The 11,979-nt window shown below is 33.7% G+C and overlaps 1 pseudogene; it reads right to left on the reverse strand.

Moving 5' to 3' along the window:
* Positions 1–2,287: 2,287 nt before the first annotated feature.
* LOC119575589 overlaps positions 2,288–11,979 on the reverse strand; it is an 11,559-nt pseudogene continuing 1,867 nt past the window's right edge.

The raw sequence follows: 11,979 nt of genomic DNA on the forward strand, positions 1-11,979 counted from the left end.
TGTATGTTATATGATGATTATATTATATTAATAAATAAATAAAATAAAATATATATATTAATATTTATTTATAATAATATATATAATAATATAATATTATTTAAAAAATTTATGATAGGAGCCTCATCCCCAACCCCAAGATTGAATAGTTTTCACAAAAATTTTTTCTTTTAAAATTTTCTAAAAAAACACAGATGGTATAGAGATCGGGACAGAAATTTTATTTTTAATCAACTTGTCCAAAAAAGAAAAAAAACCAAGTATCATACAAAACTGTGTTTGGGAAGTTCTATACTATGTACTCAAAAGGGCCCCTTTTCCACAACAGTTAGCCCAACATAATATTTTATCAGATCATTGAGAGGTCAGGCCAGGTAAGGCAAGGCAGTGTAATCCCCATTCTGCTACCTCCTACCCTTATCCTTACCTGCTAGTATAATCACTTACTAGCACATGGCTTAACCATATATAAACTACATAAGTCAAATTCCAATATCATGGATGATTCACTGTAAAATTGGGTTGTGTATACGAAGGAATGTTCTCTTCCTCTCTAATCTTCAAAAAAGATTAAGATATTAAAAGAAATGACAACAAAATTAATATGAGCAATAAAATCAATTATACAGCAAAAGCTGTATCATATATGATACTCATATATCACACACTGAACCAACCACAATGTGAAATTATTTTCTTTTACACACATTTCGAGCATGAAAAGTCTAAAAGACAAAAGAAAATGAGGAGAACGAAAGGATGTCACAATGCTGTGCTTACTTGTCCTTGGACAAATTCTGCCACCCAGGTATCTAAACCAATTTGTCATAGATCATAGTACTAGCAATGACTGCTGGATGAAATCAATAGAAAATATGTAAGTGTCAGAGGCCCAGAAAACAGAATAAAATATGCTAAATTTGGATAAGATTAAGCAAAGCAGAACACATCTAAGGGAGTGCATATTATATCAGTGCCAAATTTTATGTGATATTTTGTACAATTTGTGTATATACAGTTGCAGAACAAACTAACAAAAAATCAAAGTAAAAAACAGTGTCCTCTATCAAGAGTCTATTCTAATTAAAATTTTGTATGAAAACATTCCTATAATAAGATAAAGGGAATGGAGGAGGGGAGTAAGTGTTGCTATATAAATCCTTAATGTCCACTGTAAAGAAATCAAGAACATTATTTATATTCACAAAAAGATTCTGAAATAAAATAATACAAAAATAGGGTTTATCTTTAAAAGGAAAACATCACAATAAGCTTAACTCTCTACAACAGCCATAAGTCACAGTGTCACCTGCCCCAGGCAGGAGTATTGATCCATTTGAATAATTTCCAATTTCATTTGACAGATTCAAAAGCTACAATGCTATAATGTTGTTCCTGAAGTAGGTGTGTGGTATATTTATTATTATTTATTATTATTATTATTATAAAAAATAATAATAATAATAATAATAATAATAATAATAATAATAATAATAATAATAATAATAATAATAATAATAATAATAATAATAATAATAATAATAATAATAATAATAATAATAATAACGACAACAACAACAACAACAACAAATAATAATAATAATAACAACAAAAATCATATTCAAATAGAAGAAATAATTAATATAATGTCCCTAACTTTTGTCTCACATAACCTGCATATACTGCTGACTATAGTTCTCTTTCTCCTTCAAGTCTATTATCTGGTTTACAAATTTTCCATACGCAAGTATATTACAGCATCAAGAGAAAGGATATCAACTTCTAGTAAAGTTTCCCCAAATGTAACAGTTTCATAAGAATACTCAATAGTGCCAGTAAAAAAATCACAGTAAACTAATTCTATACCAAGAAATCGGGCTAGGTTATAATGCAATAATTGACTTCAACCATTTTAGCAATAAGGGTTAAGTACTTTAAAAATAAGATTTAAAAATAACATATCAAAGATCATCTACTCTTATTTACTTTTTTATATGTTTCTATATGAAAATGACCTAATACACCTAGTACAATTTCAAAGCTTACTTGCTGTAGTTCTTCCCATTTCAGGTTATAACTTTTTGTGTTACATCAGCACCTAATGCTAAATGTTTATACAAATGATTCCTGAACATAACTATTTTCTTTTTCTAATTAAAAAAGCATACTCCTCTCCCAATCAACTCTGAATATAATTGTCTTACAGACAGTATAATCCTCCCCCCGTGATGCTCATCACACCGAAGCTTTTCCCTTAGGGGATAGTGCAAATTCGCTCAGAGTGTCTTTATCTCATCAGCTCTTTTCGGAAATATTCTACAGTCTTTTCAATGCCTTTCTCAAGTGGTACCTGAAAAAGAGAAAAAATATAATAAAGCTAAGCCACAAATCACCTATTACATTCGATACATATATAATTAATAAAATATACATATACATATACATATACAATAAATATACATATTACAATACATATACCCTATACATATACATATACATTATATTTCATATACATTATATACATAACATTATATACATATACATTATATCAATACAATCAATTAACGGTATGCTCATGTTTGAGCATACCGTGCATATCACATGCATTTTCACATACATACATTCATACACACAAACATACAACTACACAACATACATACACATACATATATATACATAAATACATATACACACACACACCACACACACCACACCCCACCCCCACACACACACCACACACACACACACACACACACACACACACACACACACACCACACAAAACATACACATACACATACACACCCCACACACACAACACACACACACACACATAATACATATACACATATATATACATATCCCATTACACACATATAAATATACATATAAATATACATATACATACATTTTACATATACATATACATACATATACATACATACACATACATATACAAATACATACATATACATATGATATATATGTTTATGTCTGTGTCTATGGTACATGCATAGTCATCTATGTACTTTGTGTGGTGTGTGTGTGTGGGGTGTGTATGTGTGTGTGTGTGTGGTGTGGTGTACATGTGTGTGTACATGTGTGGTACAGGGTGTGTGTGTACATGTGTGGTGTGTAATGTGTGTGTGTGTGTGTGTGTGTGACATGTGGGTTACATGTTGTGTGTGACAGGTGTGTGTGTGTGGTGTGTGGTGTGTGTGTGTGTGTGTGGTGTGTGTGTGTGTGTGTAATACATGTACATACATATACATACAATCCCATATACATACATATACATATACAGATACAAATACATACATAAACATATACATATACATACATAAAACATATGTATATATATGTTTATGTCTGTGTTACATACATGTACATAACATATACATACATATACATATACATACATATACATACATTACACATACATAAACATATACATATACATACATATACATATTTTATATATATGTTTATGTCTGTCAAATGTAGTACATCATATTACATCTATACTTTTTTTTATTTTTTTTTTTTCGTGTTGTTTTTGTTTGTGTTTTTTGTTTTAAATTTTCTAACTTCTTATAAATCCTTTCTTTTTCTTACTGTTTTCTTTTTTGTGTGTGTTTGTGTGTGTTGGTTTTGTTGTGTGTGTGTGTGTGTGTGTGTGTGTGTGTGTTTTGGTGGGTGTGTGTGTGTGTGTTTTGTGTGTGTGTAGTGTGTTTGTGTTTTGTGTTGTGTTTGTGTGTGTGTTGTGTGATGTGTCTGTGTGTTTGTTGTGTTTGTGTGGTGGTGTGTGTGTGTGTGTGTGTGTGTGTGGGTGTGTGTGTTTTGTGGTATGTGTTTGTGTGTGTGTGTGTGTGTTTTGTGTTGTGTGTGGTGTGTGTGTGTGGTGGGTGTGTGTGTTGTGTGTGTTTTGTGTTGTGGTGTGTGTGGAAATTGTGTGTGGGGTGCATGTGTGTGTGCATGTGTGTGGTGCATGTGTGGCTGTGTGTGTGCGTGTGCTGTGCATGTGTGTGTGTTGTGTGTGCATGTGGTGTGTGACATGTGTGTGTTGTGCTGTGTGTGTGCATGTGTGTGTGTGTCATGTGTGTGGTTGTCATGGGTGTGTGTGCAGTGTTGTGTGTGTGTGTGTGTGGTGTGTGTGTGCATGTGTGTGTTTTGTGGGGTGTATGTGGTGTTGTGTGTGTGTTGTGTGTGTGTGCGTGTGTGTGTGTGGTGTGTGCATGGGGGTGGGGTGTGTGTGTGGGTGTGTGTGTGTTGGTTTGTGTTTGTGGGTGTGTGTGGTGTGTGTGTGTGTGTGTGTGCATGTGTGTGTGTGTGGTGCAGTGTGTGTGTGTGTGTGCATGGTGTGTGTGGTGTGTGTACATGTGTGTGTGTACATGTGTGTGTGTGTTGGCATGTGTGTGTGCATGTGTGTGTGTACATGTGTGGTGTACATGTGTGTGTGTATGGTGTGTGTGGTGTACATGTATGTGTGTGTACATGTGTGTTACATGTGTGTGTGTGTGTGTGTGTTTGTGGTGTGTGTGGTGTGTGTGGTGTGTGTGTGTGTGTGGTGTGTGTATGTGTACATGTATGTGTACATGTATGTGTACATATATGTGTACATGTATATATGTACATATATGTGTACTCATATGTGAGTTTTTATGATGTGTAATGTGTAGTATGTGTATATATAGGTCTGTGTGTGTTTGTGTTTATGTGTATATGTATGTGTATATATACATATATATGCCTGTATGATATGTATATGATATGTGTATATGTATGCATATGTGTGTGTATGTGCATGTGCATGTACAGGTGCATGTGCATGTGCATGTACATGTGCAGGTACATGTGCAGGGTGCATGTGCATGTGCACATGTAGGGTGTATGTATATGTGTATGTGTGTGTATGTTTGTAGTATGTATGAGTGCAATGGGTTGTGTGTGTGTTGGGGTGTATCTATCTGTATCTATCCATGTATCTACATGTAATATAAGAATGTGAGAGGGTCAAAAAGGATAGGACCAGAATATGGAAAAAAGAAGTCTCTTTCCCCACAATTGGTTTCCATTTATATATATATTGTATCTGTAATTTTCCATTCTACCACACTAAGCAAGCAAGCAAATCCCACTGAGGTGTACAAATTAAACTCACAACAGGTTGCCAGCCAAGATGTGATTTGCGCGTGTGATGTCAGGCTTTCGACGCTGGGGATCATCTTCAACAGCATCTTTGTGAATTATCTTACTTTTCCCGCCAACCATCTTATGAATGATCAGTGGCAAATTCTGGTCATATAAAAGAAGACAATTATTAAAAATACATAAAAGAACACTGGTGAGCCTCTGGCAATAACAAATATAATAGCAGGAATGTATAGATTAACTGCATATAAGTCACCAACCTTCAATAGTATGTTCATCAGGGTTCCCAAGATTAACGGCTGGGAGTAATTAGAACTCTGGAGTTTAATTAAGCCATCAACAAGATCAACTGACATACTGGAATGACCTTGTTTGCTGCCCATGTCCATAAACCTGCCACCAAAAAAATGTATCAAAACTGACTTGCATAACAAAACTGATTCCTACTTTTTCTCTTTGTTCAGCTACTTGCTTAACCATATGCAGACTTATCACTACAACTATTACAACTATTTCATAAAATAAACAAGAACTTACTGTAATATCCTGGCCAGTGAGAGCCTGAAGAATGAAATTGGACACAACTCTGCCATCATTCATATGCATCCGAGGACCATAGGTGTTGAATATGCGTGCCACTCTCACCTCGATTTTCTCTTGTTTTCATACGAGTATGCCAAAGTCTCTGATACTCTCTTAGCTTCATCATAACATGCCCGTGGTCCTGCAAAATAACCGAAATGGCAGGCAAACAACTCATCATCACAGCTTTAAAATTGTACACCATTCAAATACTATCTGCAACCCTACAAACAAAATCAGTAAAAGACAAATAAAATCAAATCAGACTTAACGAGAATATTAAGGAATCACTTTCAGCCAGCTCTGACCAAGACTTATCAATGAACACTGATTCGCAGAAATTTTGAATGATCAGACCCTAACATAAATCTTTCCCTATTTCAAGGAAGTTACCATATGTGTGATTTATTCATCAGAAATATCCTCCATTCCAAAAATTAAAAATCCAGGAATATATAAAGACGTTATGCTTTATATAATCTACAATTAATTGTTGTTGATAAATACCAAAAATTATATAAAAAAAAACATCAATATAAGTAATTCTTTAGCCAGTATCAATGTAAGAAATATTCATCATATTTCATATTTATATCACACCTATCAATATTAGCTACTTCTAATTCAAAATACAGGCTTCTGAAAAAAAAAAAAAAATATGAAAAAATTTATTTTTCAGAATAATGACTCACCTATAGGATTGACATGACCCCAGTAATTCTCTGTCTGAGGATGCACTTCCGGGTCTCCATACACTTCTGAGGTGCTGGCAATCAACACCCTCGCACCAACACGTTTTGCAAGGCCTGTAAAGTCAAACACAGTTGAGTTCCTAGTTTAATTTGATACTTTAAAACTTAAAACTTAATATTTACACTCTCTAAGAAAATATTAATATAGAATAGAGATACGATTAGATATAGAATAGATATAATATAATATAATAAGGTATAGAGTAATACATAATATATATTATATAAACAAGAATATAATAGATAAATAGAGAGATAATAGATATATATAGATATATAGATATATATAGGATATAATAAAAAAATATAATTTTAATATATAATACGTAATAATAAATATAATAAATAGATATATACAGAATATATAGAGATATAAAGATATAAAGAGAAAGAGAATAATAGGAGAGAAATATATATAAACATATATATATATAATATATACATAATAGATATATAATAGAAAACATAAGAGATAGATATATACATAAGATATAGAAATACATAAGATATAAAAGAGATAACAAAATTATATAATATACAAATAAATATATACATAATATATATATATATATATATATATATATAATAATATACATAATATATATATACATAATATATTTTAATACATAATATATATATATACATAATAATATAATACATAATATATATATATAACAAAATTTATATATATAATACATAATATATTATATACTATATAAATATAAAATATATTGTGTGTGTGTGTGGTGGGGTGTGTGGTGTGTGTGTGTGGTGTGTGTGTGGGTGTGTGTGTGGGTGTGTGTGTGTGGTGGGTGTGTATGTATGATGTATGTTGTAGTAGATGTATGTATGTATTTTGGGTATGTAGTATAAAATATTTAATTTTATATATAAGATATATATATATAAACACATAGATAGAACATAATATATATAAAATTATAGATATAACAATTAAATAAGATACAATTAAAATACAAAATAGATATATATATACATAATAAAATAATACAATATAATATAGATAAGAAGATATAATAATAATAGAAATATAATAGATATATATAATATATAGAACGATAATAGATAGATATATAGAGAATATATATAGAGATAATAGAGAATAAAATAGAGATATATATAGATATATAGATATATATTATGATTTTTATATATATATATATATAATATATATATATTATATATACATATAATAATTATATATAAATAAAATTATATACATATAACTTTATATATATACATATATACATATATAGATAAATTTTACATATATATATACATATATACATATTATTAATATAATACAAATAATATATATATACATATATATATAATTTATATATATTTATATATATTTAATTTTTTTTTTTTTTCTTTTTTTAACAGCCATTCATTCCACTGCAGGACATAGGCCTCTCTCAATTCATTACTGAGAGGTTATATGGCAGTGCCACCCTTGCCTGATTGGATGCCCTTCTTAATCAACCGCGGTTTACGCCACGGCGGTGACTCCCCTACGACACATGCGCTAGACTTCTCAAGGCGATATGTCATTTCTAGGTAGGCAATCAAGGTGAAATTTTCCCCAAAGGGAAAAAAAGCGCCACCCAGTGACTAAAACCCTCAAAAATCAGATTGCCGTGTGATATATATTTTATAATATATATATATATAATATATATATATATATAATAATTTTATACATATACATATACATATATATACAATATATACATAAAATATATATAACAATATATACACAATATATACACAATATAACACATATACATAACATTACATATACATATATATACAATATATATATATAACATAACATATACAATAATATATACATTATATACAATATATATATATATTTTTGTGTGTGTGTGTAATGTTTTTTCTTTTTTTTCTTTCTTTCTTTTTTTCTTTCTTTCTTTCTTTTTTTCTTTCTCTTTTTCTTTCTTTTTCTTTCTTTCTCTCTGTTTTTCTTTTTTCTTTCTTTCTTCTTTTTTATTTTTTTCTCTTTTTTTTTTTTTTTTTCCGGAGGTTCATGTCTGAGCCGCCGTGGTCACAGCATGATACTTAATTGTAGTTTTCATGTTGTGATGCTTGGAGTGAGTACATGGTGGGGGTCCCCAGTTCCTTTCCCCGGAGAGAGTGCCGGTGTTACCTTTTAGGTATTCATTCTCTCTATTTTTCCGGGCTTGGGACCAGCATGACTTGGGTTGGCTTGGCCACCAGTGGCTAAGTAGGCAGTCGAGGTGAAGTTCCTTGCCCAAGGGAACAACGCGCTGGGCCCGGTGACCAAACCCCCGAACTCAGATTGCCGTCGTGCAGTCTTGAGTCCGATGCTCTAACCACTCGGCCACATATCCGACTAATCAGATATCAAAACAAAACATTCTCAGTCCTGATGGAGCTCTGCAGCCTTGCCTTTGCAGCCTCGCCTTCTGCAGCCCCCCCTTTCTGCAGCCTCGCCTTCTGCAGCCTCGTCTTCTGCAGCCTCACCTCTGCAGCATCCTCGGTGGCGCGTGTTCATCCTCATCGGATTGCTGGTCCTTCTCCTTACTTTCCTCACTTTTGCTTTCCTCGGCCATTGCCATGTCTCTCCTGCTTTTGCCTACTGCCAATTTCTTTGCCCAAGAACTCATATTCAAATGTGCCGTCCGGGTTTAAACGCATCTGGGTTCCATAAAAGAATTTTACTCCAATATAGGAGCCTGAACTCCACTCCGGGGTCTCTTCGGGTTCCACTGTGTACCTGCAGTGAATCATCTCCGACCATTCCCCTTAAGCAGTTTTTTGGCTACATATTAACGGAGGCTGTATACCCAAACCCCTAAGATTTTCATATCCATAGGTACCAAATGCAGATTGAGTTTCTTCACTAAACTCAGTGGCCCTATTAGGTCGGGTTCACAGCCAATACATGATACTTAATTGTAGTTTTTTATGTTGTGATGCTCTTGGAGGAGTACGTGGTAGGGTCCCCAGTTCCTTTCCAGGGAGAGTGCCGGTGTTACCTTTTTAGGGAATCATTCTCCATTTTATCCGGGCTTGGGACCAGCACTGACTTGGGCTGGCTTGGGCACCAGTGGCTCGGTAGGCACTCGAGGTTTAAGTTCCTTGCCCAAGGGACCAACTCGCCGGCCGGTGACTCGCACCCTCGAACTCAGATTGCCGTCATGACAGTGTTGAGTTCGAAACTCAACTATTCGGCCACCGCAGCCTGACGATCGTGGGCTTCCATGAGTTTCTTGGCAATTTAGAGCGGTGGTTGCCATTGCCTCCCCCGTTTTTTTTTTTTCATTTACCCCGGGACAGACTTGGGCTGGCTTATCCACCAAACGGCTAGGCAAGCAATCGAGGTGAAGTTCCCGCCAAAAGGGGAAAAACGTGCCGCCGGTGACTCAAACCCCCGAACTCAGATTGGCGTCGTGACAGTCTTGAGTCCGACGCTCTAACTATTTGGCCACCCCGGCCCCATAATATATCATCATCATTTAACGGTTTGGTCATGTCTGAGCCCCCGTGGTCACAGCATGATACTCAATTGCAGTTTTCACGTTGTGATGCCTTGGAGTGAGTACGTGGTAGGGTCCCCAGTTCCTTTCCACGGAGAGTGCTGGTCTTACCTTTTTAGGTAATCATTCTCTCTATTTTATCCGGTGTTGGGGGCAGCACTGACTTGAGCTTGGCCACCAGTGGCTAGGCAGGCAATCGAGAGCAAATTTCCCTTTCCCAAGGGAAACAACGCGGCGGGCGGCGACTCGAACCCCCGAACCCAGATTGTCGTCGTGACAGTCTCGAGTCCGACGCTCTAACCATTCGACCAACCGCGGCCTTAATAATAATAAATATATAAGATATATATATAGTCATAATATAAAATATAATAGATATATATATATATAATAGTAGGTATGTAGGTATTTTATATATATATATATATATGATATATAATAATTTTAGAATAAAAATAACATATAGATTATGTATAGATAAAGATGATAATATGTATGTAATATATAAAATGAATATAATATATATGTATATGAAATAAAGAATAATAATATAAAATAGATAGTATAGAATTATATATAGATATATATATATATATATTATATTATATACATGTAAATGTACATGTACATATACATGTACATACACACACACAACACACACACACAACACACACACACACACACACACACACACACACACACACACACACATACCACACACACACACCACACATACCACACACACACCACACATACCACACACACACACCACACATACCACACACACACACATACACACACATACACACACATACACACACATACACACACATACACACACATACACACACATACACACACATACACACACATACACACACCAAGTGTGTGTGTGTGTGTGTGTGTGTGTGTGGTGTGTGTGTGGTGTGTGGTGTGTGTGTGTGTGTGTGTGTGGGTGTGTGTGTGTGTGTGTGTGTGTGTGTGTGTGTGTGTGTGTGTGTGTGTGTGTGTGTGTGTGTGTGTGTGTGTGTGTGTGTGTGTGTGTGTGTGTGTGTGTGTGTGTGTGTGTGTGTGATGTGCGCGCGTGCGCACGTGTTACATATAAATATATATAAATATATATAATATATAATATATATAGATATATATATATATATATATATATATATATATATTATATATATACAATACATACATACATACATACATACATACATACATACATACATACATACATACATACATACATACATACTACATACAGACAGACATACAGAGAGACACACAGACATATTCTTTTTTTCTAATGGTAAATAAGCAACCTTTAAATAATTTAAAAGAATTTGTGTGTGTGTGTGTATATATATATATATATATATATATATATATATATATATATATATATATATATATATATATATATATATATATATATATGTATATATATATATATAAGACCTTCCATTTACACTCACCTTCTCTTAATACCATTTATTCAGACAAACAAAATGAAAGCCTCACCAAGCATATTTATTGTCCCAACTGTATTGGTCTTGATGGTCTTGACTGGGTTGTACATGTAGTGTGGTGGTGAGGCTGGGCTTGCCAAGTGGTAGATCTGGAGAGTTGAAACTATTTACACTATACAGTATTTCACTTTAAGAATCAGTCCTTTAACAAAGTAGAACACAAGTTATTAGAAGAACCCTATAAACCATCCCAATTTGACTTACTTGATCAACCTCAATGTAGAGAGGGTTCACAATATCATGATGGATGAGCTCAAAGTTTTCATGGCCAATCCAATGCTCCACATTTCTTTTACGTCCTGTGAAAAAGTTGTCCACCACAATTACTTTCTTGCCCCTCCATCATCAAACGATCAACCAGATGTGAACCCACAAAGCCAGCTCCTCCTGTTATCTGTAATGCAATAATGTTATTTAA

Source organism: Penaeus monodon, chromosome 7 (genome assembly GCF_015228065.2).
Source record: "Penaeus monodon isolate SGIC_2016 chromosome 7, NSTDA_Pmon_1, whole genome shotgun sequence".
Classification (NCBI taxonomy): domain Eukaryota; kingdom Metazoa; phylum Arthropoda; class Malacostraca; order Decapoda; family Penaeidae; genus Penaeus; species Penaeus monodon.